The sequence below is a fragment of the Danio rerio genome, chromosome 3 (assembly GCF_052040795.2).
Source record: "Danio rerio strain M-AB ecotype USA chromosome 3, GRCz13ab, whole genome shotgun sequence".
NCBI lineage: Eukaryota > Metazoa > Chordata > Actinopteri > Cypriniformes > Danionidae > Danio > Danio rerio.
The window spans coordinates 10,283,553-10,307,241 of record NC_141023.1 but is presented as its reverse complement, the minus strand read 5'-3'; the positions used below and the strand labels follow the sequence as shown (position 1 = coordinate 10,307,241).

The 23,689-nt window shown below is 46.5% G+C and overlaps 1 protein-coding gene and 1 long non-coding RNA gene across 3 annotated transcripts in view; one reads left to right on the top strand and one right to left on the bottom strand.

Moving 5' to 3' along the window:
- Positions 1 to 23,689, top strand: part of si:ch211-190o19.1 — a 491,573-nt gene that overhangs the window by 175,244 nt on the left and 292,640 nt on the right. The window lies entirely within an intron of this gene.
- LOC147845514 (uncharacterized) lies at positions 6,441 to 23,597 on the bottom strand. Of its 2 annotated transcripts, none has more exons than XR_015480436.1 (5): positions 21,218 to 23,597; positions 11,810 to 12,107; positions 11,528 to 11,690; positions 11,259 to 11,431; positions 6,441 to 8,617 (listed from the first exon to the last, which is right to left on the bottom strand). It is a non-coding gene; the product is annotated as an uncharacterized LOC147845514 (long non-coding RNA). The 2 variants fall into 2 exon arrangements; XR_015480435.1 differs by lacking the exon at positions 11,528 to 11,690 and adding an exon at positions 8,897 to 9,015 and having other exon boundaries at positions 6,455 to 8,607; positions 11,120 to 11,431; positions 11,884 to 12,107.

The window sequence follows — 23,689 nt, the reverse complement described above, 5'->3', positions numbered from 1 at the left end:
TAGCAACGCCTTAGCAACCACTTAGAATACCCTAGCAACCACCTAGCAACACCTTAGCAACCACCTAGGACACCTTAGCAACCGCCTAGCAACACCTTAGCAACCACCTAGCAACCACTCAGAACACCCTAGCAACCGCCTAGCAACCACTCAGGACACCCTAGCAACTGCCTAGCAACGCCTTAGCAACCACTTAGAATACCCTAGCAGCCACCTAGCAACACCTTAGCAACCACCTAGCAACCACTTAGGACACCTTAGCAACCGCCTAGCAACCACCTAGCAACCACTCAGCACACCCTAGCAACTGCCTAGCAACACCTTAGCAACCACCTAGCAACCACTCAGGACACCCTAGCAACCGCCTAGCAACACCTTAGCAACCACCTAGCAACCACTCAGAACACCCTAGCAACCATTCAGAACACCCTAGCTACCAAAACAAATACATTTCACCGCATTTCTGCATTACTTGCTATTTTGCCCAGTTTAGTACCATTTTGTACCCCATCGATTTGCCACGCAAACCCCATTCACATTTCCTTTAGGAAATGTACAATTCTAGTTAGTGGGGTTTGCCCTTAGGCAAAGTCCACTATTGTTATTCTCCATACTTATTATTATTATTATTATTCTTCTTCCGTACGTTTTTCGGCGCGTAACTCGTCCCGCAGCTTTCGTCCCAGACCCTTGAAAGTGGGCTCAAATCGTCCGGTCTTATCGGGAATGGTGTGCTATGACTTTTATAAGGGGTGGGGGGTTTTTTGGCCCCGCAGGGGCCAAAAAACCCCCCCTAAAATCCCATAGACTTAACATTGAGCCGAACTTTGACGAATCACAGCGCCGAGTGTGAATTTCGTAGAAATATGGGATTCGCAACAGCTGTAGGGGGTTGCAGCCTAAGTGAGAACATACCACGCAGGGGGGTATAAGTTGTACCCCTGGGGGGCTAGGACGTCCCAAAGTGGTCCCATTGACTTAACATGGGCCCATTGACTCCCATTCATTACATTGACTCCCATTATAAATGTCACATGTCAATCACAGTACATAGCAGTGTCATACTGACTTCGGGGTGGGCTTATTTGACTCAGGCAACCAATCAGCATCTCATTATGATTTTGAAGCTCACAAGCCACGCCCCCCCAGACCATTTAAAGACCCCTCTAACTGCCCCATTGACTTAACATGGGGTGGGATGTCCCATTGCAGATCCCATTGACTTCCATTATAAAGGTCACACATCTATAACATTACATAGGAGTGTCATAGAGACATGGGGGTGGGCTCATTTGACTCAGACAACCAATCAGCATCTCAATATGATAATGAAGCTCACAAGCCACGCCCCCAAACTGGTCCCATAGACTGCCATTATAACTGGCCTACAGGCATATCTTTGCTTAGCAGTGTCCTATTGACTTGGGGGATGGCTCATCTGACTCAGACAACCAATCAGCATCTCAATATGATAATGAATCTCACAAGCCACGCCCCCAAACTGGTCCCATAGACTGCCATTATAACTGCTCTACATGCATATCTTTGCTTAGCAGTGTCCTATTGACTTGGGGGTTGGCTCATTTGACTTGGACAGCCAACCACATTCAAGTTCACTCTGTAACCTCGCCCATAGCAACAAAACAGAGTACCCTAGCAACCGTTCATCAACAGCTATATCTCGGCATCAGAACATCGTAGAGACTTGGGGATTGGCTCGTTTGACTCATGCTAGCAAACGGAACTTCCTATATGCTACACATGCTAGCAGTGACTAGCTACATGCTAATATTGACTAGCCAAGTACTGTAACTTGCTACAAATGCTTACTAAGTATAAATATTTCATCAGGCATGTATGTGAGGCTTGCCTAGTAACCACCCAGGGTACCCTAGCAACTGCCTAGCAACCACCCAAATTACCCTAGCAACCACCTAGCAACCACCTAGCAACCGCCTAGTAACGCCTTAGTAAGGGCCTAGCGACCACTCAGGACACCCTAGCAACCGCCTAGCAACGCCTTAGCAACCACTCAGAATACCCTAGCAACCACCTAGCAACACCTTAGCAACCACCTAGCAACCACTCAGGACACCTTAGCAACCGCCTAGCAACACCTTAGCAACCACCTAGCAACCACTCAGAACACCCTAGCAACCGCCTAGCAACCACTCAGAACACCCTAGCAACCACCTAGCAACACCTTAGCAACCACTAAGGACACCCTAGCAACCGCCTAGCAACCACTTAGAATACCCTAGCAACCGCCTAGCAACACCTTAGCAACCACCTAGCAACACCTTAGCAACCACCTAGCAACCACTTAGGACACCTTAGCAACCGCCTAGCAACACCTTAGCAACCACCTAGCAACCACTCAGGACACCCTAGCAACCGCCTAGCAACGCCTTAGCAACCACCTAGCAACCACTTAGGACACCATAGCAACCGCCTAGCAACACCTTAGCAACCACCTAGCAACCACTCAGAACACCCTAGCAACCACCTAGCAACACCTTAGCAACCACCTAGCAACCACTCAGGACACCATAGCAACCGCCTAGCAACGCCTTAGCAACCACTTAGGACACCTTAGCAACCATCTAGCAACCACTCAGAACACCTTAGCAGCCATTCAGAACACCCTAGCAACCAAAACAAATACATTGTACCCCATCGATTTGCCACGCAAACCCCACTCACATTTCCTTTAGGAAATGTACAATTCTAGTTAATGGGGTTTGCCTTAGGCAAAGTCCATTCTTACTATTGTGGTTTATTATTCTGTCTTCTTCTTCTTCTTCCGTACACTTTTTCGGCGCGTAACTAGTCCCGCAGCTTTCGTCCCAGACCCTTGAAAGTGGGCTCAAATCGTGCGGCTTTATCGGGAATGGTGTGCTATGACTTTTATAAGGGGTGGGTGGTTTTGGGGCCCCGCAGGGGCCCCAAAACCACCCCCCAAAACGCATTGACTCAACATTACGCCCAACTTTGACACATTATAGCGCCAAGTGTGAAATTCATAGAAATATGGGATTCACAGCATCTGTAGAGGGTTGCAGCCTAAGTAAGAACATACCCCGCAAGGGGGTATAAGTTGTACCCCTGGGGCTCTAGGACGTCCCAAAGTTTTCCCATTGACTTACATGGGCCCCATTGACTCCCATTCATTTTTCTAGAACAGCACTAACGCCCCCGCGAAATGGGACGACCTTTAAAGCGTTATAGCGCCAAGTGTGAAATTCGTAGAAATATGGGATTCGCAACATCTGTAGGGGGTTGCAGCCTGTATGAGAACATACCCCAAAAAGGGGTATAAGTTGTACCCCTGGGGTGCTAGGACGTCCCAAAGGGGTCCCCATTGACTTTACATGGCCCATTGACTCCCATTCATTTCTTGACTCACATGTCAATCACATTACATAGCAGTGTCATACAGACTTGGGGGTTGCCTTACTTGGCTGAGGCAACCAATCAGCATCTCAATATGATTTTGAAGCTCACAAGCCACGCCCCCCCAAACCATTTAAAGACCCTTAATAACTGCCCCATTGACTTAACATGGGGTGGGATGTCCCATTGCACATCCCATTGACTTCCATTATAAAGGTCACACATCTATAACATTACATAGGAGTGTCATAGAGACATGGGGGTGGGCTCATTTGACTCAGGCAACCAATCAGCATCACTATATGATAATGAAGCTCACAAGCCACGCCCCCAAATTGATCCCATAGACTTCTATTATAATTGGGCTAGATGCATATCTTTGCATTGCAGTGTCATATAGGCTTTGGGGTTGGCCCATTGGACCCAGACAACCAATGAGCATCTCAATATGGTAATGAAGCTCACAAGCCACGCCCCCAAACTGGTCCCATAGACTGCCATTATAACTGGCCTACATGCATATCTTTGCTTAGCAGTGTCCTATTGACTTGGGGTTTGGCTCATTTGACTTGGACAGCCAACCACATTCAAGTTCACTCTGCAACCTCGCCCATAGCAACAAAACAGAGTACCCTAGCAACCGTTCATCAACAGCTATATCTCAGCATCGGAACATCGTAGAGACTTGGGGATTGCCTTGTTTGACTCATGCTAGCAAACGGAACTTCCTATATGCTACACATGCTAGCAGTGACTAGCTACATGCTAATATTGACTAGCCATGTACTGTAACTTGCTAGAAATGCTTACTAAGTATAAATATTTCATCAGGCAAGTATGTAAGGCTTGCCTAGTAACCACCCAGGGTACCCTAGCAACTGCCTAGCAACCACCCAAATTACCCTAGCAACCGCCTAGCAACCACCTAGCAACCGTCTAGTAACGCCTTAGTAAAGGCCTAGCGACCACTCAGGACACCCTAGCAACTGCCTAGCAACGCCTTAGCAACCCCTTAGAATACCCTAGCAACCACCTAGCAACGCCTTAGCAACCACCTAGCAACCACTCAGGGCACCCTAGCACTGTTGCTAGCATGATGCTAGCAACTCGATTAGCATGTTGCTAGCATCATGCTAACACGATTAGCATAACGCTAGCTACATGCTAATCATGTTAGCATGATGCTAGCAACTCGATTAGCATGTTGTTAGCATGATGCTAACACGATTAGCATCATGCTAGCTACATGCTAATCATATTAGCATGATGCTAGCAAGTCGATTAGCATGTTGCTAGCATCATGCTAACACGATTAGCATCATGCTAGCTACATGCTAATTATGTTAGCATGATGCTAGCAACTCGATTAGCATGTTGTTAGCATGATGCTAATATGATTAGCATCATGCTAGCTACATGCTAATCATATTAGCATGATGCTAGCAAGTCGATTAGCATGTTGCTAGCATGATGCTAACACGATTAGCATCATGCTAGCTACATACTAATCATGTTAGCATCATGCTAGCAACTCGATTAGCATGTTGCTAGCGTGATGTTAACACAATTAGCATCATGCTAGCTGCATGCTAATCATGTTAGCACGATGCTAGCAACTCGATTAGCATGTTGTTCTATTGCCCAGTTTACTACCGTTTTGTACCCCATCGATTTGCCACGCAAACCCCATTCACATTTCCTTTAGGAAATGTACAATTCTAGTGTTACTATTACTGTTCACTTTTTCAAAACTTCGGCGCGCAACTCCGCCCGCATTTTTTGTCCTAGAATGATGAGTGAGGTGTCAAATCGACCGGCCTGTTGAGGAGAGGTGTGCTATGATTTTTCAAAGAGGGTGGGGGTACACTGCCCCCATGAGGGGCAAGAAAGTAACCCCCAAAATCCCCATAGACTTAACATGGACACAAAATGGCTGACATTGATATCTAGATTAGAGAGTCGTAGAAGCTTGGGAGTGGGCTCATTTTACTCCCCCTATCAAGTCGGTATTAAGTAGTGACATAACAAATTTGTACACACTCCCTAGCAACCACTTTAGGCCCCCTAACAACCATATAACAACATAAACAAGCCATATTTTAGCACAGGAGTATCGTAGAAAGACAGGGTTTGGGTTCTTTTGATGCAGGTTGATCAAATCTCTATTGTCTTCACCTATTACAAAGGCGTTGCCACACCCTAGCAACCGTTTACATTACCCTAGCAACCACATAAACACATGCATTTAACCATTTCTCCACATTTACTGCTATTTTGCCCAGTTTAGTACCATTTTGTACCCCATCGATTTGCCACGCAAACCCCATTCACATTTCCTTTAGGAAATGTACAATTCTAGTGTTACTATTACTGTTCACTTTTTCAAAACTTCGGCGCGCAACTCCGCCCGCATTTTTTGTCCTAGAATGATGAGTGAGGTGTCAAATCGACCGGCCTGTTGAGGAGAGGTGTGCTATGATTTTTCAAAGAGGGTGGGGGTACACTGCCCCCATGAGGGGCAAGAAAGTAACCCCCAAAATCCCCATAGACTTAACATGGACACAAAATGGCTGACATTGATATCTAGATTAGAGAGTCGTAGAAGCTTGGGAGTGGGCTCATTTTACTCCCCCTATCAAGTCGGTATTAAGTAGTGACATAACAAATTTGTACACACTCCCTAGCAACCACTTTAGGCCCCCTAACAACCATATAACAACATAAACAAGCCATATTTTAGCACAGGAGTATCGTAGAAAGACAGGGTTTGGGTTCTTTTGATGCAGGTTGATCAAATCTCTATTGTCTTCACCTATTACAAAGGCGTTGCCACACCCTAGCAACCGTTTACATTACCCTAGCAACCACATAAACACATGCATTTAACCATTTCTCCACATTTACTGCTATTTTGCCCAGTTTAGTACCATTTTGTACCCCATCGATTTGCCACGCAAACCCCATTCACATTTCCTTTAGGAAATGTACAATTCTAGTTAATGGGGTTTGCCATAGGCAAAGTCCATTCTTACTATTGTGGTTTATTATTCTTCTTCTTCTTCCTTCTTCCGTACCATTTTTCGGCGCGTAACTAGTCCCGCAGCTTTCGTCCCAGACCCTTCAAAGTGGGGTCAAATCGTGCGGTCTTATCGGGAATGGTGTGCTATGACTTTTATAAGGGGTGGGGGGTTTTTTGGCCCCGCAGGGGCCAAAAAACCCCCCCAAAAATCCCATAGACTTAACATTGAGCCGAATTTTGACGAATCACAGCGCCGAGTGTGAATTTCATAGAAATATGGGATTCACAGCATCTGTAGGGGGTTGCAGCCTAAGTGAGAACATACCTCGCAAAGGGGTATAAGTTGCACCCCTGGGGCTCTAGGACGTCCCAAAGTGCTCCCATTGACTTACATTGGCCCATTGACTCCCATTCATTTTCTAGACACTCGTAAGATACTATTCCCGGAAATCGCCGTAGCGCCAACAGTAAAATTCGTAGAGACATGGGATTCGCGACATCTCGAGAGGGTTATAGGAGGCTTCAAACCACACCCCGAAAGGCGGTATATGTTGTACCCCTGGGGAGCTAGGACGTCCCAAAGTCTCCATTGACTTTACATGGAGCCGAACTTTGACGAATCACAGCGCCGAGTGTGAATTTCATAGAAATATGGGATTCACAACATCTGTAGGGGGTTGCAGCCTAAGTGAGAACATACCCTGAAAGGGGGAATAGGTTGTACCCCTGGGGTGCTAGGACGTCCCAAAAGGGTCCCCATTGACTTTACATTGCCCATTGACTCCCATTCATTACATTGACTCCCATTATAAATGTCATATGTCAATCAAAGTACATGGCAGTGTCATACTGACTTGGGGGTTGGCTTATTCGACTAAGGCAACCAATCAGCATCTCATTATGATTTTGAAGCTCACAAGCCACGCCCCCCCAAACCACTTAAAGACCCTTAATAAGTGCCCCATTGACTTAACATGGGGTGGGATGTCCCATTGCAGATCCCATTGACTTCCATTATAAAGGTCACACATCTATAACATTACATAGGAGTGTCATAGAGACATGGGGGTGGGCTCATCTGACTCAGACAACCAATCAGCATCTCAATATGATAATGAAGCTCACAAGCCACGCCACCAAACTGGTCCCATAGACTGCCATTATAACTGCCCTACATGCATATCTTTGCTTAGCAGTGTCCTATTGACTTGGGGGATGGCTCATCTGACTCAGACAACCAATGAGCATCTCAATATGATAATGAATCTCACAAGCCACGCCCCCAAACTGGTCCTATAGACTGCCATTATAACTGCCCTACATGCATATCTTTGCTTAGCAGTGTCCTATTGACTTGGGGGTTGGCTCATTTGACTTGGACAGCCAACCACATTCAAGTTCACTCTGTAACCTCGCCCATAGCAACAAAAGAGAGTACCCTAGCAACCGTTCATCAACAGCTATATCTCAGCATCGGAACATCGTAGAGACTTGGGGATTGGCTCGTTTGACTCATGCTAGCAAACGGAACTTCCTATATGCTACACATGCTAGCAGTGACTAGCTACATGCTAATATTGACTAGCCATGTACTGTAACTTGCTAGAAATGCTCACTAAGTATAAATATTTCATCAGGCATGTATGTGAGGCTTGCCTAGTAACCACCCAGGGTACCCTAGCAACTGCCTAGCAACCACCCAAATTACCCTAGCAACCGCCTAGCAACCACCTAGCAACCGCCTAGTAACGCCTTAGTAAGGGCCTAGCGACCACTCAGGACACCCTAGCAACCGCCTAGCAACGCCTTAGCAACCACTCAGAATACCCTAGCAACCACCTAGCAACACCTTAGCAACCACCTAGCAACCACTTAGGACACCTTAGCAACCGCCTAGCAACACCTTAGCAACCACCTAGCAACCACTCAGAACACCCTAGCAACCGCCTAGCAACCACTCAGAACACCCTAGCAACCACCTAGCAACACCTTAGCAACCACCTAGCAACCAATCAGGACACCCTAGCAACCACCTAGCAACACCTTAGCAACCCCCTAGCAACCACTCAGGACACCCTAGCAACCGCCTAGCAACCACTTACAATACCCTAGCAACCACCTAGCAACACCTTAGCAACCACCTAGCAACCACTTAGGACACCTTAGCAACCGCCTAGCAACACCTTAGCAACCACCTAGCAACCACTTAGGACACCCTAGCAACCACCTAGCAACGCCTTAGCAACCACTTAGAATACCCTAGCAACCACCTAGCAACACCTTAGCAACCACCTAGGACACCTTAGCAACCGCCTAGCAACACCTTAGCAACCACCTAGCAACCACTCAGAACACCCTAGCAACCGCCTAGCAACCACTCAGGACACCCTAGCAACTGCCTAGCAACGCCTTAGCAACCACTTAGAATACCCTAGCAGCCACCTAGCAACACCTTAGCAACCACCTAGCAACCACTTAGGACACCTTAGCAACCGCCTAGCAACCACCTAGCAACCACTCAGCACACCCTAGCAACTGCCTAGCAACACCTTAGCAACCACCTAGCAACCACTCAGGACACCCTAGCAACCGCCTAGCAACACCTTAGCAACCACCTAGCAACCACTCAGAACACCCTAGCAACCATTCAGAACACCCTAGCTACCAAAACAAATACATTTCACCGCATTTCTGCATTACTTGCTATTTTGCCCAGTTTAGTACCATTTTGTACCCCATCGATTTGCCACGCAAACCCCATTCACATTTCCTTTAGGAAATGTACAATTCTAGTTATAATTATTATTCTTAATTCCGCCCAAAGTTTGGCGCGTAACTAGTCCCGCAGCTTTCGTCCCAGACCCTTGAAAGTGGGGTCAAATCGTGCGGTCTTATCGGGAATGGTGTGCTATGACTTTTATAAGGGGTGGGGGGTTTTTTGGCCCCGCAGGGGCCAAAAAACCCCCCCAAAAATCCCATAGACTTAACATTGAGCCGAACTTTGACGGATCACAGCGCCGAGTGTGAATTTCATAGAAATATGGGATTCACCACATCTGTAGGGGGTTGCAGCCTAAGTGAGAACATACCTCGCAAGGGGGTATAAGTTGCACCCCTGGGGCTCTAGGACGTCCCAAAGTGCTCCCATTGACTTACATTGGCCCCATTGACTCCCATTCATTTTTCTAGAAGAGCACTAAACGCGCCGCGAAATGGGACGACCTTTAAAGCGTCATAGCGCCAAGTGTGAAATTCGTAGAAATATGGGACTCGCAACATCTGTAGGGGGTTGCAGCCTGTATGAGAACATACCCCGAAAAGGGGTATAAGTTGTACCCCTGGGGTGCTAGGACGTCCCAAAGGGGTCCCCATTGACTTTACATGGCCCATTGACTCCCATTCATTTCTTGACTCACATATCAATCACAGTACATAGCAGTGTCATACAGACTAGGGGGTTGGCTAACTTGACTGAGGCAACCAATCAGCATCTCAATATGATTTTGAAGCTCACAAGCCACGCCCTCCCAAACCATTTAAAGACCCTTAATAACTGCCCCATTGACTTAACATGGGGTGGGGCGTCCCATTGCACATCCCATTGACTTCCATTATAAAGGTCACACATCTATAACATTACATAGGAGTGTCATAGAGACATGGGGGTGGGCTCATTTGACTCAGGCAACCAATCAGCATCACTATATGATAATGAAGCTCACAAGCCACGCCCCCAAACTGGTCCCATAGACTGCCATTATAACTGCCCTACATGCATATCTTTGCTTAGCAGTGTCCTATTGACTTGGGGGATGGCTCATCTGACTCAGACGACCAATGAGCATCTCAATATGATAATGAAGTTCACAAGCCACGCCCCCAAACTGGTCCCATAGACTGCCATTATAACTGGCCTACATGCATATCTTTGCATTGCAGCGTCCTATAGACTTAGGGGTTGGCTCATCTGACTCAGACAACCAATGAGCATCTCAATATGATAATGAAGCTCACAAGCCACGCCCCCAAACTGGTCCCATAGACTGCCATTATAACTGGCCTACATGCATATCTTTGCTTAGCAGTGTCCTATTGACTTGGGGGATGGCTCATCTGACTCAGACAACCAATGAGCATCTCGATATGATAATGAAGCTCACAAGCCACGCCCCCAAATTGGTCCCATAGACTTCCATTAAAATAGGCCTACATGCATATCTTTGCTTAGCAGTGTCCTATTGACTTGGGGGTTGGCTCATTTGACTTGGACAGCCAACCACATTCAAGTTCACTCTGTAACCTCGCCCATAGCAACAAAACAGAGTACCCTAGCAACCATTCATCAACAGCTATATCTCAGCATCGGAACATCATAGAGACTTGGGGATTGGCTCGTTTGACTCATGCTAGCAAACGGAACTTCCTGTATGCTACACATGCTAGCAGTGACTAGCTACATGCTAATATTGACTAGCCAAGTACTGTAACTTGCTAGAAATGCTTACTAAGTATAATTATTTCATCAGGCATGTATATGAGGCTTGCCTAGTAACCACCCCGGGTACCCTAGCAACTGCCTAGCAACCACTCAAATTACCCTAGCAACCGCCTAGCAACCACCTAGCAACCGCCTAGTAGCGCCTTAGTAAGGGCCTAGCAACCACTCAGGACACCCTAGCAACCGCCTAGCAACGCCTTAGCAACCACTCAGAATACCCTAGCAACCACCTAGCAACACCTTAGCAACCACCTAGCAACCACTTAGGACACCCTAGCAACCGCCTAGCAACACCTTAGCAACCACCTAGCAACCACTCAGAACACCCTAGCAACCACCTAGCAACACCTTAGCAACCACCTAGCAACCACTCAGGATACCCTAGCAACCACCTAGCAACACCTTAGCAACCACCTAGCAACCACTCAGGACACCCTAGCAACCGCCTAGCAACCACTTAGAATACCCTAGCAACCACCTAGCAACACCTTAGCAACCACCTAGCAACCACTTAGGACACCCTAGCAACCGCCTAGCAATGCCTTAGCAACCACTTAGAATACCCTAGCAACCACCTAGCAACACCTTAGCAACCGCCTAACAACCACTCAGAACACCCTAGCAACCGCCTAGCAACACCTTAGCAACCACTTAGCAACCACTCAGAACACCCTAGCAACCGCCTAGCAACCACCTAGCAACCACTCAGAACACCCTAGCAACCACCTAGCAACACCTTAGCAACCACCTAGCAACCACTTAGGACACCTTAGCAACCGCCTAGCAACACCTTAGCAACCACCTAGCAACCACTCAGAACACCCTAGCAACCGCCTAGCAACCACCTAGCAACCACTCAGAACACCCTAGCAACCGCCTAGCAACACCTTAGCAACCACCTAGCAACCACTTAGGACACCCTAGCAACCGCCTAGCAACACCTTAGCAACCACCTAGCAACCACTCAGGACACCTTAGCAACCGCCTAGCAACACCTTAGCAACCACCTAGCAACCACTTAGAACACCCTAGCAACCACCTAGCAACCACTCAGGACACCCTAGCAACCGCCTAGCAACATCTTAGCTACCACCATTTCTTACCTTTCCAGTGCTATTGCCCAGTTTAGTACCATTTTGTACCCCATCGATTTGCCACGCAAACCCCATTCACATTTCCTTTAGGAAATGTACAATTCTAGTTAATGGGGTTTGCCTTAGGCAAAGTCCATTCTTACTATTGTGGTTTATTATTCTGTCTTCTTCTTCTTCTTCCGTACACTTTTTCGGCGCGTAACTAGTCCCGCAGCTTTCGTCCCAGACCCTTGAAAGTGGGCTCAAATCGTGCGGCTTTATCGGGAATGGTGTGCTATGACTTTTATAAGGGGTGGGTGGTTTTGGGGCCCCGCAGGGGCCCCAAAACCACCCCCCAAAACGCATTGACTCAACATTACGCCCAACTTTGACACATTATAGCGCCAAGTGTGAAATTCATAGAAATATGGGATTCACAGCATCTGTAGAGGGTTGCAGCCTAAGTAAGAACATACCCCGCAAGGGGGTATAAGTTGTACCCCTGGGGCTCTAGGACGTCCCAAAGTTTTCCCATTGACTTACATGGGCCCCATTGACTCCCATTCATTTTTCTAGAACAGCACTAACGCCCCCGCGAAATGGGACGACCTTTAAAGCGTTATAGCGCCAAGTGTGAAATTCGTAGAAATATGGGATTCGCAACATCTGTAGGGGGTTGCAGCCTGTATGAGAACATACCCCAAAAAGGGGTATAAGTTGTACCCCTGGGGTGCTAGGACGTCCCAAAGGGGTCCCCATTGACTTTACATGGCCCATTGACTCCCATTCATTTCTTGACTCACATGTCAATCACATTACATAGCAGTGTCATACAGACTTGGGGGTTGCCTTACTTGGCTGAGGCAACCAATCAGCATCTCAATATGATTTTGAAGCTCACAAGCCACGCCCCCCCAAACCATTTAAAGACCCTTAATAACTGCCCCATTGACTTAACATGGGGTGGGATGTCCCATTGCACATCCCATTGACTTCCATTATAAAGGTCACACATCTATAACATTACATAGGAGTGTCATAGAGACATGGGGGTGGGCTCATTTGACTCAGGCAACCAATCAGCATCACTATATGATAATGAAGCTCACAAGCCACGCCCCCAAATTGATCCCATAGACTTCTATTATAATTGGGCTAGATGCATATCTTTGCATTGCAGTGTCATATAGGCTTTGGGGTTGGCCCATTGGACCCAGACAACCAATGAGCATCTCAATATGGTAATGAAGCTCACAAGCCACGCCCCCAAACTGGTCCCATAGACTGCCATTATAACTGGCCTACATGCATATCTTTGCTTAGCAGTGTCCTATTGACTTGGGGTTTGGCTCATTTGACTTGGACAGCCAACCACATTCAAGTTCACTCTGCAACCTCGCCCATAGCAACAAAACAGAGTACCCTAGCAACCGTTCATCAACAGCTATATCTCAGCATCGGAACATCGTAGAGACTTGGGGATTGCCTTGTTTGACTCATGCTAGCAAACGGAACTTCCTATATGCTACACATGCTAGCAGTGACTAGCTACATGCTAATATTGACTAGCCATGTACTGTAACTTGCTAGAAATGCTTACTAAGTATAAATATTTCATCAGGCAAGTATGTAAGGCTTGCCTAGTAACCACCCAGGGTACCCTAGCAACTGCCTAGCAACCACCCAAATTACCCTAGCAACCGCCTAGCAACCACCTAGCAACCGTCTAGTAACGCCTTAGTAAAGGCCTAGCGACCACTCAGGACACCCTAGCAACTGCCTAGCAACGCCTTAGCAACCCCTTAGAATACCCTAGCAACCACCTAGCAACGCCTTAGCAACCACCTAGCAACCACTCAGGGCACCCTAGCACTGTTGCTAGCATGATGCTAGCAACTCGATTAGCATGTTGCTAGCATCATGCTAACACGATTAGCATAACGCTAGCTACATGCTAATCATGTTAGCATGATGCTAGCAACTCGATTAGCATGTTGTTAGCATGATGCTAACACGATTAGCATCATGCTAGCTACATGCTAATCATATTAGCATGATGCTAGCAAGTCGATTAGCATGTTGCTAGCATCATGCTAACACGATTAGCATCATGCTAGCTACATGCTAATTATGTTAGCATGATGCTAGCAACTCGATTAGCATGTTGTTAGCATGATGCTAATATGATTAGCATCATGCTAGCTACATGCTAATCATATTAGCATGATGCTAGCAAGTCGATTAGCATGTTGCTAGCATGATGCTAACACGATTAGCATCATGCTAGCTACATACTAATCATGTTAGCATCATGCTAGCAACTCGATTAGCATGTTGCTAGCGTGATGTTAACACAATTAGCATCATGCTAGCTGCATGCTAATCATGTTAGCACGATGCTAGCAACTCGATTAGCATGTTGTTCTATTGCCCAGTTTACTACCGTTTTGTACCCCATCGATTTGCCACGCAAACCCCATTCACATTTCCTTTAGGAAATGTACAATTCTAGTTAATGGGGTTTGCCTTAGGCAAAGTCCATTCTTACTATTGTGGTTTATTATTCTGTCTTCTTCTTCTTCTTCCGTACACTTTTTCGGCGCGTAACTAGTCCCGCAGCTTTCGTCCCAGACCCTTGAAAGTGGGCTCAAATCGTGCGGCTTTATCGGGAATGGTGTGCTATGACTTTTATAAGGGGTGGGTGGTTTTGGGGCCCCGCAGGGGCCCCAAAACCACCCCCCAAAACGCATTGACTCAACATTACGCCCAACTTTGACACATTATAGCGCCAAGTGTGAAATTCATAGAAATATGGGATTCACAGCATCTGTAGAGGGTTGCAGCCTAAGTAAGAACATACCCCGCAAGGGGGTATAAGTTGTACCCCTGGGGCTCTAGGACGTCCCAAAGTTTTCCCATTGACTTACATGGGCCCCATTGACTCCCATTCATTTTTCTAGAACAGCACTAACGCCCCCGCGAAATGGGACGACCTTTAAAGCGTTATAGCGCCAAGTGTGAAATTCGTAGAAATATGGGATTCGCAACATCTGTAGGGGGTTGCAGCCTGTATGAGAACATACCCCAAAAAGGGGTATAAGTTGTACCCCTGGGGTGCTAGGACGTCCCAAAGGGGTCCCCATTGACTTTACATGGCCCATTGACTCCCATTCATTTCTTGACTCACATGTCAATCACATTACATAGCAGTGTCATACAGACTTGGGGGTTGCCTTACTTGGCTGAGGCAACCAATCAGCATCTCAATATGATTTTGAAGCTCACAAGCCACGCCCCCCCAAACCATTTAAAGACCCTTAATAACTGCCCCATTGACTTAACATGGGGTGGGATGTCCCATTGCACATCCCATTGACTTCCATTATAAAGGTCACACATCTATAACATTACATAGGAGTGTCATAGAGACATGGGGGTGGGCTCATTTGACTCAGGCAACCAATCAGCATCACTATATGATAATGAAGCTCACAAGCCACGCCCCCAAATTGATCCCATAGACTTCTATTATAATTGGGCTAGATGCATATCTTTGCATTGCAGTGTCATATAGGCTTTGGGGTTGGCCCATTGGACCCAGACAACCAATGAGCATCTCAATATGGTAATGAAGCTCACAAGCCACGCCCCCAAACTGGTCCCATAGACTGCCATTATAACTGGCCTACATGCATATCTTTGCTTAGCAGTGTCCTATTGACTTGGGGTTTGGCTCATTTGACTTGGACAGCCAACCACATTCAAGTTCACTCTGCAACCTCGCCCATAGCAACAAAACAGAGTACCCTAGCAACCGTTCATCAACAGCTATATCTCAGCATCGGAACATCGTAGAGACTTGGGGATTGCCTTGTTTGACTCATGCTAGCAAACGGAACTTCCTATATGCTACACATGCTAGCAGTGACTAGCTACATGCTAATATTGACTAGCCATGTACTGTAACTTGCTAGAAATGCTTACTAAGTATAAATATTTCATCAGGCAAGTATGTAAGGCTTGCCTAGTAACCACCCAGGGTACCCTAGCAACTGCCTAGCAACCACCCAAATTACCCTAGCAACCGCCTAGCAACCACCTAGCAACCGTCTAGTAACGCCTTAGTAAAGGCCTAGCGACCACTCAGGACACCCTAGCAACTGCCTAGCAACGCCTTAGCAACCCCTTAGAATACCCTAGCAACCACCTAGCAACGCCTTAGCAACCACCTAGCAACCACTCAGGGCACCCTAGCACTGTTGCTAGCATGATGCTAGCAACTCGATTAGCATGTTGCTAGCATCATGCTAACACGATTAGCATAACGCTAGCTACATGCTAATCATGTTAGCATGATGCTAGCAACTCGATTAGCATGTTGTTAGCATGATGCTAACACGATTAGCATCATGCTAGCTACATGCTAATCATATTAGCATGATGCTAGCAAGTCGATTAGCATGTTGCTAGCATCATGCTAACACGATTAGCATCATGCTAGCTACATGCTAATTATGTTAGCATGATGCTAGCAACTCGATTAGCATGTTGTTAGCATGATGCTAATATGATTAGCATCATGCTAGCTACATGCTAATCATATTAGCATGATGCTAGCAAGTCGATTAGCATGTTGCTAGCATGATGCTAACACGATTAGCATCATGCTAGCTACATACTAATCATGTTAGCATCATGCTAGCAACTCGATTAGCATGTTGCTAGCGTGATGTTAACACAATTAGCATCATGCTAGCTGCATGCTAATCATGTTAGCACGATGCTAGCAACTCGATTAGCATGTTGTTCTATTGCCCAGTTTACTACCGTTTTGTACCCCATCGATTTGCCACGCAAACCCCATTCACATTTCCTTTAGGAAATGTACAATTCTAGTTAATGGGGTTTGCCTTAGGCAAAGTCCATTCTTACTATTGTGGTTTATTATTCTGTCTTCTTCTTCTTCTTCCGTACACTTTTTCGGCGCGTAACTAGTCCCGCAGCTTTCGTCCCAGACCCTTGAAAGTGGGCTCAAATCGTGCGGCTTTATCGGGAATGGTGTGCTATGACTTTTATAAGGGGTGGGTGGTTTTGGGGCCCCGCAGGGGCCCCAAAACCACCCCCCAAAACGCATTGACTCAACATTACGCCCAACTTTGACACATTATAGCGCCAAGTGTGAAATTCATAGAAATATGGGATTCACAGCATCTGTAGAGGGTTGCAGCCTAAGTAAGAACATACCCCGCAAGGGGGTATAAGTTGTACCCCTGGGGCTCTAGGACGTCCCAAAGTTTTCCCATTGACTTACATGGGCCCCATTGACTCCCATTCATTTTTCTAGAACAGCACTAACGCCCCCGCGAAATGGGACGACCTTTAAAGCGTTATAGCGCCAAGTGTGAAATTCGTAGAAATATGGGATTCGCAACATCTGTAGGGGGTTGCAGCCTGTATGAGAACATACCCCAAAAAGGGGTATAAGTTGTACCCCTGGGGTGCTAGGACGTCCCAAAGGGGTCCCCATTGACTTTACATGGCCCATTGACTCCCATTCATTTCTTGACTCACATGTCAATCACATTACATAGCAGTGTCATACAGACTTGGGGGTTGCCTTACTTGGCTGAGGCAACCAATCAGCATCTCAATATGATTTTGAAGCTCACAAGCCACGCCCCCCCAAACCATTTAAAGACCCTTAATAACTGCCCCATTGACTTAACATGGGGTGGGATGTCCCATTGCACATCCCATTGACTTCCATTATAAAGGTCACACATCTATAACATTACATAGGAGTGTCATAGAGACATGGGGGTGGGCTCATTTGACTCAGGCAACCAATCAGCATCACTATATGATAATGAAGCTCACAAGCCACGCCCCCAAATTGATCCCATAGACTTCTATTATAATTGGGCTAGATGCATATCTTTGCATTGCAGTGTCATATAGGCTTTGGGGTTGGCCCATTGGACCCAGACAACCAATGAGCATCTCAATATGGTAATGAAGCTCACAAGCCACGCCCCCAAACTGGTCCCATAGACTGCCATTATAACTGGCCTACATGCATATCTTTGCTTAGCAGTGTCCTATTGACTTGGGGTTTGGCTCATTTGACTTGGACAGCCAACCACATTCAAGTTCACTCTGCAACCTCGCCCATAGCAACAAAACAGAGTACCCTAGCAACCGTTCATCAACAGCTATATCTCAGCATCGGAACATCGTAGAGACTTGGGGATTGCCTTGTTTGACTCATGCTAGCAAACGGAACTTCCTATATGCTACACATGCTAGCAGTGACTAGCTACATGCTAATATTGACTAGCCATGTACTGTAACTTGCTAGAAATGCTTACTAAGTATAAATATTTCATCAGGCAAGTATGTAAGGCTTGCCTAGTAACCACCCAGGGTACCCTAGCAACTGCCTAGCAACCACCCAAATTACCCTAGCAACCGCCTAGCAACCACCTAGCAACCGTCTAGTAACGCCTTAGTAAAGGCCTAGCGACCACTCAGGACACCCTAGCAACTGCCTAGCAACGCCTTAGCAACCCCTTAGAATACCCTAGCAACCACCTAGCAACGCCTTAGCAACCACCTAGCAACCACTCAGGGCACCCTAGCACTGTTGCTAGCATGATGCTAGCAACTCGATTAGCATGTTGCTAGCATCATGCTAACACGATTAGCATAACGCTAGCTACATGCTAATCATGTTAGCATGATGCTAGCAACTCGATTAGCATGTTGTTAGCATGATGCTAACACGATTAGCATCATGCTAGCTACATGCTAATCATATTAGCATGATGCTAGCAAGTCGATTAGCATGTTGCTAGCATCATGCTAACACGATTAGCATCATGCTAGCTACATGCTAATTATGTTAGCATGATGCTAGCAACTCGATTAGCATGTTGTTAGCATGATGCTAATATGATTAGCATCATGCTAGCTACATGCTAATCATATTAGCATGATGCTAGCAAGTCGATTAGCATGTTGCTAGCATGATGCTAACACGATTAGCATCATGCTAGCTACATACTAATCATGTTAGCATCATGCTAGCAACTCGATTAGCATGTTGCTAGCGTGATGTTAACACAATTAGCATCATGCTAGCTGCATGCTAATCATGTTAGCACGATGCTAGCAACTCGATTAGCATGTTGTTCTATTGCCCAGTTTACTACCGTTTTGTACCCCATCGATTTGCCACGCAAACCCCATTCACATTTCCTTTAGGAAATGTACAATTCTAGTTATTATTATTCTTCTTCCGTACGTTTTTCGGCGCGTAACTCGTCCCGCAGCTTTCGTCCCAGACCCTTGAAAGTGGGCTCAAATCGTCCGGTCTTATCGGGAATGGTGTGCTATGACTTTTATAAGGGGTGGGGGGTTTTTTGGCCCCGCAGGGGCCAAAAAACCCCCCCTAAAATCCCATAGACTTAACATTGAGCCGAACTTTGACGAATCACAGCGCCGAGTGTGAATTTCGTAGAAATATGGGATTCGCAACAGCTGTAGGGGGTTGCAGCCTAAGTGAGAACATACCACGCAGGGGGGTATAAGTTGTACCCCTGGGGGGCTAGGACGTCCCAAAGTGGTCCCATTGACTTAACATGGGCCCATTGACTCCCATTCATTACATTGACTCCCATTATAAATGTCACATGTCAATCACAGTACATAGCAGTGTCATACTGACTTCGGGGTGGGCTTATTTGACTCAGGCAACCAATCAGCATCTCATTATGATTTTGAAGCTCACAAGCCACGCCCCCCCAGACCATTTAAAGACCCCTCTAACTGCCCCATTGACTTAACATGGGGTGGGATGTCCCATTGCAGATCCCATTGACTTCCATTATAAAGGTCACACATCTATAACATTACATAGGAGTGTCATAGAGACATGGGGGTGGGCTCATTTGACTCAGACAACCAATCAGCATCTCAATATGATAATGAATCTCACAAGCCACGCCCCCAAACTGGTCCCATAGACTGCCATTATAACTGCTCTACATGCATATCTTTGCTTAGCAGTGTCCTATTGACTTGGGGGTTGGCTCATTTGACTTGGACAGCCAACCACATTCAAGTTCACTCTGTAACCTCGCCCATAGCAACAAAACAGAGTACCCTAGCAACCGTTCATCAACAGCTATATCTCGGCATCAGAACATCGTAGAGACTTGGGGATTGGCTCGTTTGACTCATGCTAGCAAACGGAACTTCCTATATGCTACACATGCTAGCAGTGACTAGCTACATGCTAATATTGACTAGCCAAGTACTGTAACTTGCTACAAATGCTTACTAAGTATAAATATTTCATCAGGCATGTATGTGAGGCTTGCCTAGTAACCACCCAGGGTACCCTAGCAACTGCCTAGCAACCACCCAAATTACCCTAGCAACCACCTAGCAACCACCTAGCAACCGCCTAGTAACGCCTTAGTAAGGGCCTAGCGACCACTCAGGACACCCTAGCAACCGCCTAGCAACGCCTTAGCAACCACTCAGAATACCCTAGCAACCACCTAGCAACACCTTAGCAACCACCTAGCAACCACTCAGGACACCTTAGCAACCGCCTAGCAACACCTTAGCAACCACCTAGCAACCACTCAGAACACCCTAGCAACCGCCTAGCAACCACTCAGAACACCCTAGCAACCACCTAGCAACACCTTAGCAACCACTAAGGACACCCTAGCAACCGCCTAGCAACCACTTAGAATACCCTAGCAACCGCCTAGCAACACCTTAGCAACCACCTAGCAACACCTTAGCAACCACCTAGCAACCACTTAGGACACCTTAGCAACCGCCTAGCAACACCTTAGCAACCACCTAGCAACCACTCAGGACACCCTAGCAACCGCCTAGCAACGCCTTAGCAACCACCTAGCAACCACTTAGGACACCATAGCAACCGCCTAGCAACACCTTAGCAACCACCTAGCAACCACTCAGAACACCCTAGCAACCACCTAGCAACACCTTAGCAACCACCTAGCAACCACTCAGGACACCATAGCAACCGCCTAGCAACGCCTTAGCAACCACTTAGGACACCTTAGCAACCATCTAGCAACCACTCAGAACACCTTAGCAGCCATTCAGAACACCCTAGCAACCAAAACAAATACATTGTACCCCATCGATTTGCCACGCAAACCCCACTCACATTTCCTTTAGGAAATGTACAATTCTAGTGTTACTATTACTGTTCACTTTTTCAAAACTTCGGCGCGCAACTCCGCCCGCATTTTTTGTCCTAGAATGATGAGTGAGGTGTCAAATCGACCGGCCTGTTGAGGAGAGGTGTGCTATGATTTTTCAAAGAGGGTGGGGGTACACTGCCCCCATGAGGGGCAAGAAAGTAACCCCCAAAATCCCCATAGACTTAACATGGACACAAAATGGCTGACATTGATATCTAGATTAGAGAGTCGTAGAAGCTTGGGAGTGGGCTCATTTTACTCCCCCTATCAAGTCGGTATTAAGTAGTGACATAACAAATTTGTACACACTCCCTAGCAACCACTTTAGGCCCCCTAACAACCATATAACAACATAAACAAGCCATATTTTAGCACAGGAGTATCGTAGAAAGACAGGGTTTGGGTTCTTTTGATGCAGGTTGATCAAATCTCTATTGTCTTCACCTATTACAAAGGCGTTGCCACACCCTAGCAACCGTTTACATTACCCTAGCAACCACATAAACACATGAATTTAACCATTTCTCCACATTTACTGCTATTTTGCCCAGTTTAGTACCATTTTGTACCCCATCGATTTGCCACGCAAACCCCATTCACATTTCCTTTAGGAAATGTACAATTCTAGTTATAATTAATGGGGTTTGCCATAGGCAAAGTCCATTCTTACTATTGTGGTTTATTATTCTGTCTTCTTCTTCTTCTTCCGTACACTTTTTCGGCGCGTAACTAGTCCCGCAGCTTTCGTCCCAGACCCTTGAAAGTGGGCTCAAATCGTGCGGCTTTATCGGGAATGGTGTGCTATGACTTTTATAAGGGGTGGGTGGTTTTGGGGCCCCGCAGGGGCCCCAAAACCACCCCCCAAAACGCATTGACTCAACATTACGCCCAACTTTGACACATTATAGCGCCAAGTGTGAAATTCATAGAAATATGGGATTCACAGCATCTGTAGAGGGTTGCAGCCTAAGTAAGAACATACCCCGCAAGGGGGTATAAGTTGTACCCCTGGGGCTCTAGGACGTCCCAAAGTTTTCCCATTGACTTACATGGGCCCCATTGACTCCCATTCATTTTTCTAGAACAGCACTAACGCCCCCGCGAAATGGGACGACCTTTAAAGCGTTATAGCGCCAAGTGTGAAATTCGTAGAAATATGGGATTCGCAACATCTGTAGGGGGTTGCAGCCTGTATGAGAACATACCCCAAAAAGGGGTATAAGTTGTACCCCTGGGGTGCTAGGACGTCCCAAAGGGGTCCCCATTGACTTTACATGGCCCATTGACTCCCATTCATTTCTTGACTCACATGTCAATCACAGTACATAGCAGTGTCATAGATTTAGGGGTTGGCTTATTTGACTTAGGCAACCAATCAGCATCTCTATATGATTTTGAAGCTCACAAGCCACGCCCCCCAAACCATTTAAAGACCCTTAATAACTGCCCCATTGACTTAACATGGGGTGGGTCGTCCCATTGCACATCCCATTGACTTCCATTATAAATGTCACACATCAATAACATTACATAGGAGTGTCATAGAGAAATGGGGGTGGGCTCATTTGACTCAGGCAACCAATCAGCATCACTATATGATTATGAAGCTCACAAGCCACGCCCCCAAATGGGTCCTATAGACTTCTATTATAATAAGGCTAGATGCATATCTTTGCATAGCAGTGTCATACAGACTTAGGGGAAGGCTCATCTGACTCAGACAACCAATCAGCTTTTCAATATGATAATGAAGCTCTTAAGCCACGCCCACAAATCAATTTAAATACCCTTAATAACTGTTCCATTTACTGCCATTTTAACTGGTCTACATGCATATCTTTGCATAACAGTGTCCTAAAGACTTAGGGGTTGGCTCATTGGACTCAGACAACCAATGAGCTTTTCAATATAATAATGAAGCTCACAAGCCACGCCCCCAAACTGGTCCCATAGACTGCCATTATAACTGGACTACATGCATATCTTTGCTTAGCAGTGTCCTATTGACTTGGGGGTTGGCTCATTTGACTTGGACAGCCAACCACATTCAAGTTCACTCTGCAACCTCGCCCATAGCAACAAAACGGAGTACCCTAGCAACCGTTCATCAACAGCTATATCTCAGCCTCGGAACATCGTAGAGACTTGGGGATTGGCTCGTTTGACTCATGCTAGCAAACGGAACTTCCTATATGCTACACATGCTAGCAGTGACTAGCTACATGCTAATATTGACTAGCCATGTACTGTAACTTGCTAGAAATGCTTACTAAGTATAAATATTTCATCAGGCAAGTATGTGAGGCTTGCCTAGTAACCACCCAGGGTACCCTAGCAACTGCCTAGCAACCACCCAAATTACCCTAGCAACCGCCTAGCAACCACCTAGCAACCGCCTAGTAACGCCTTAGTAAGGGCCTAGCGACCACTCAGGACACCCTAGCAACCGCCTAGC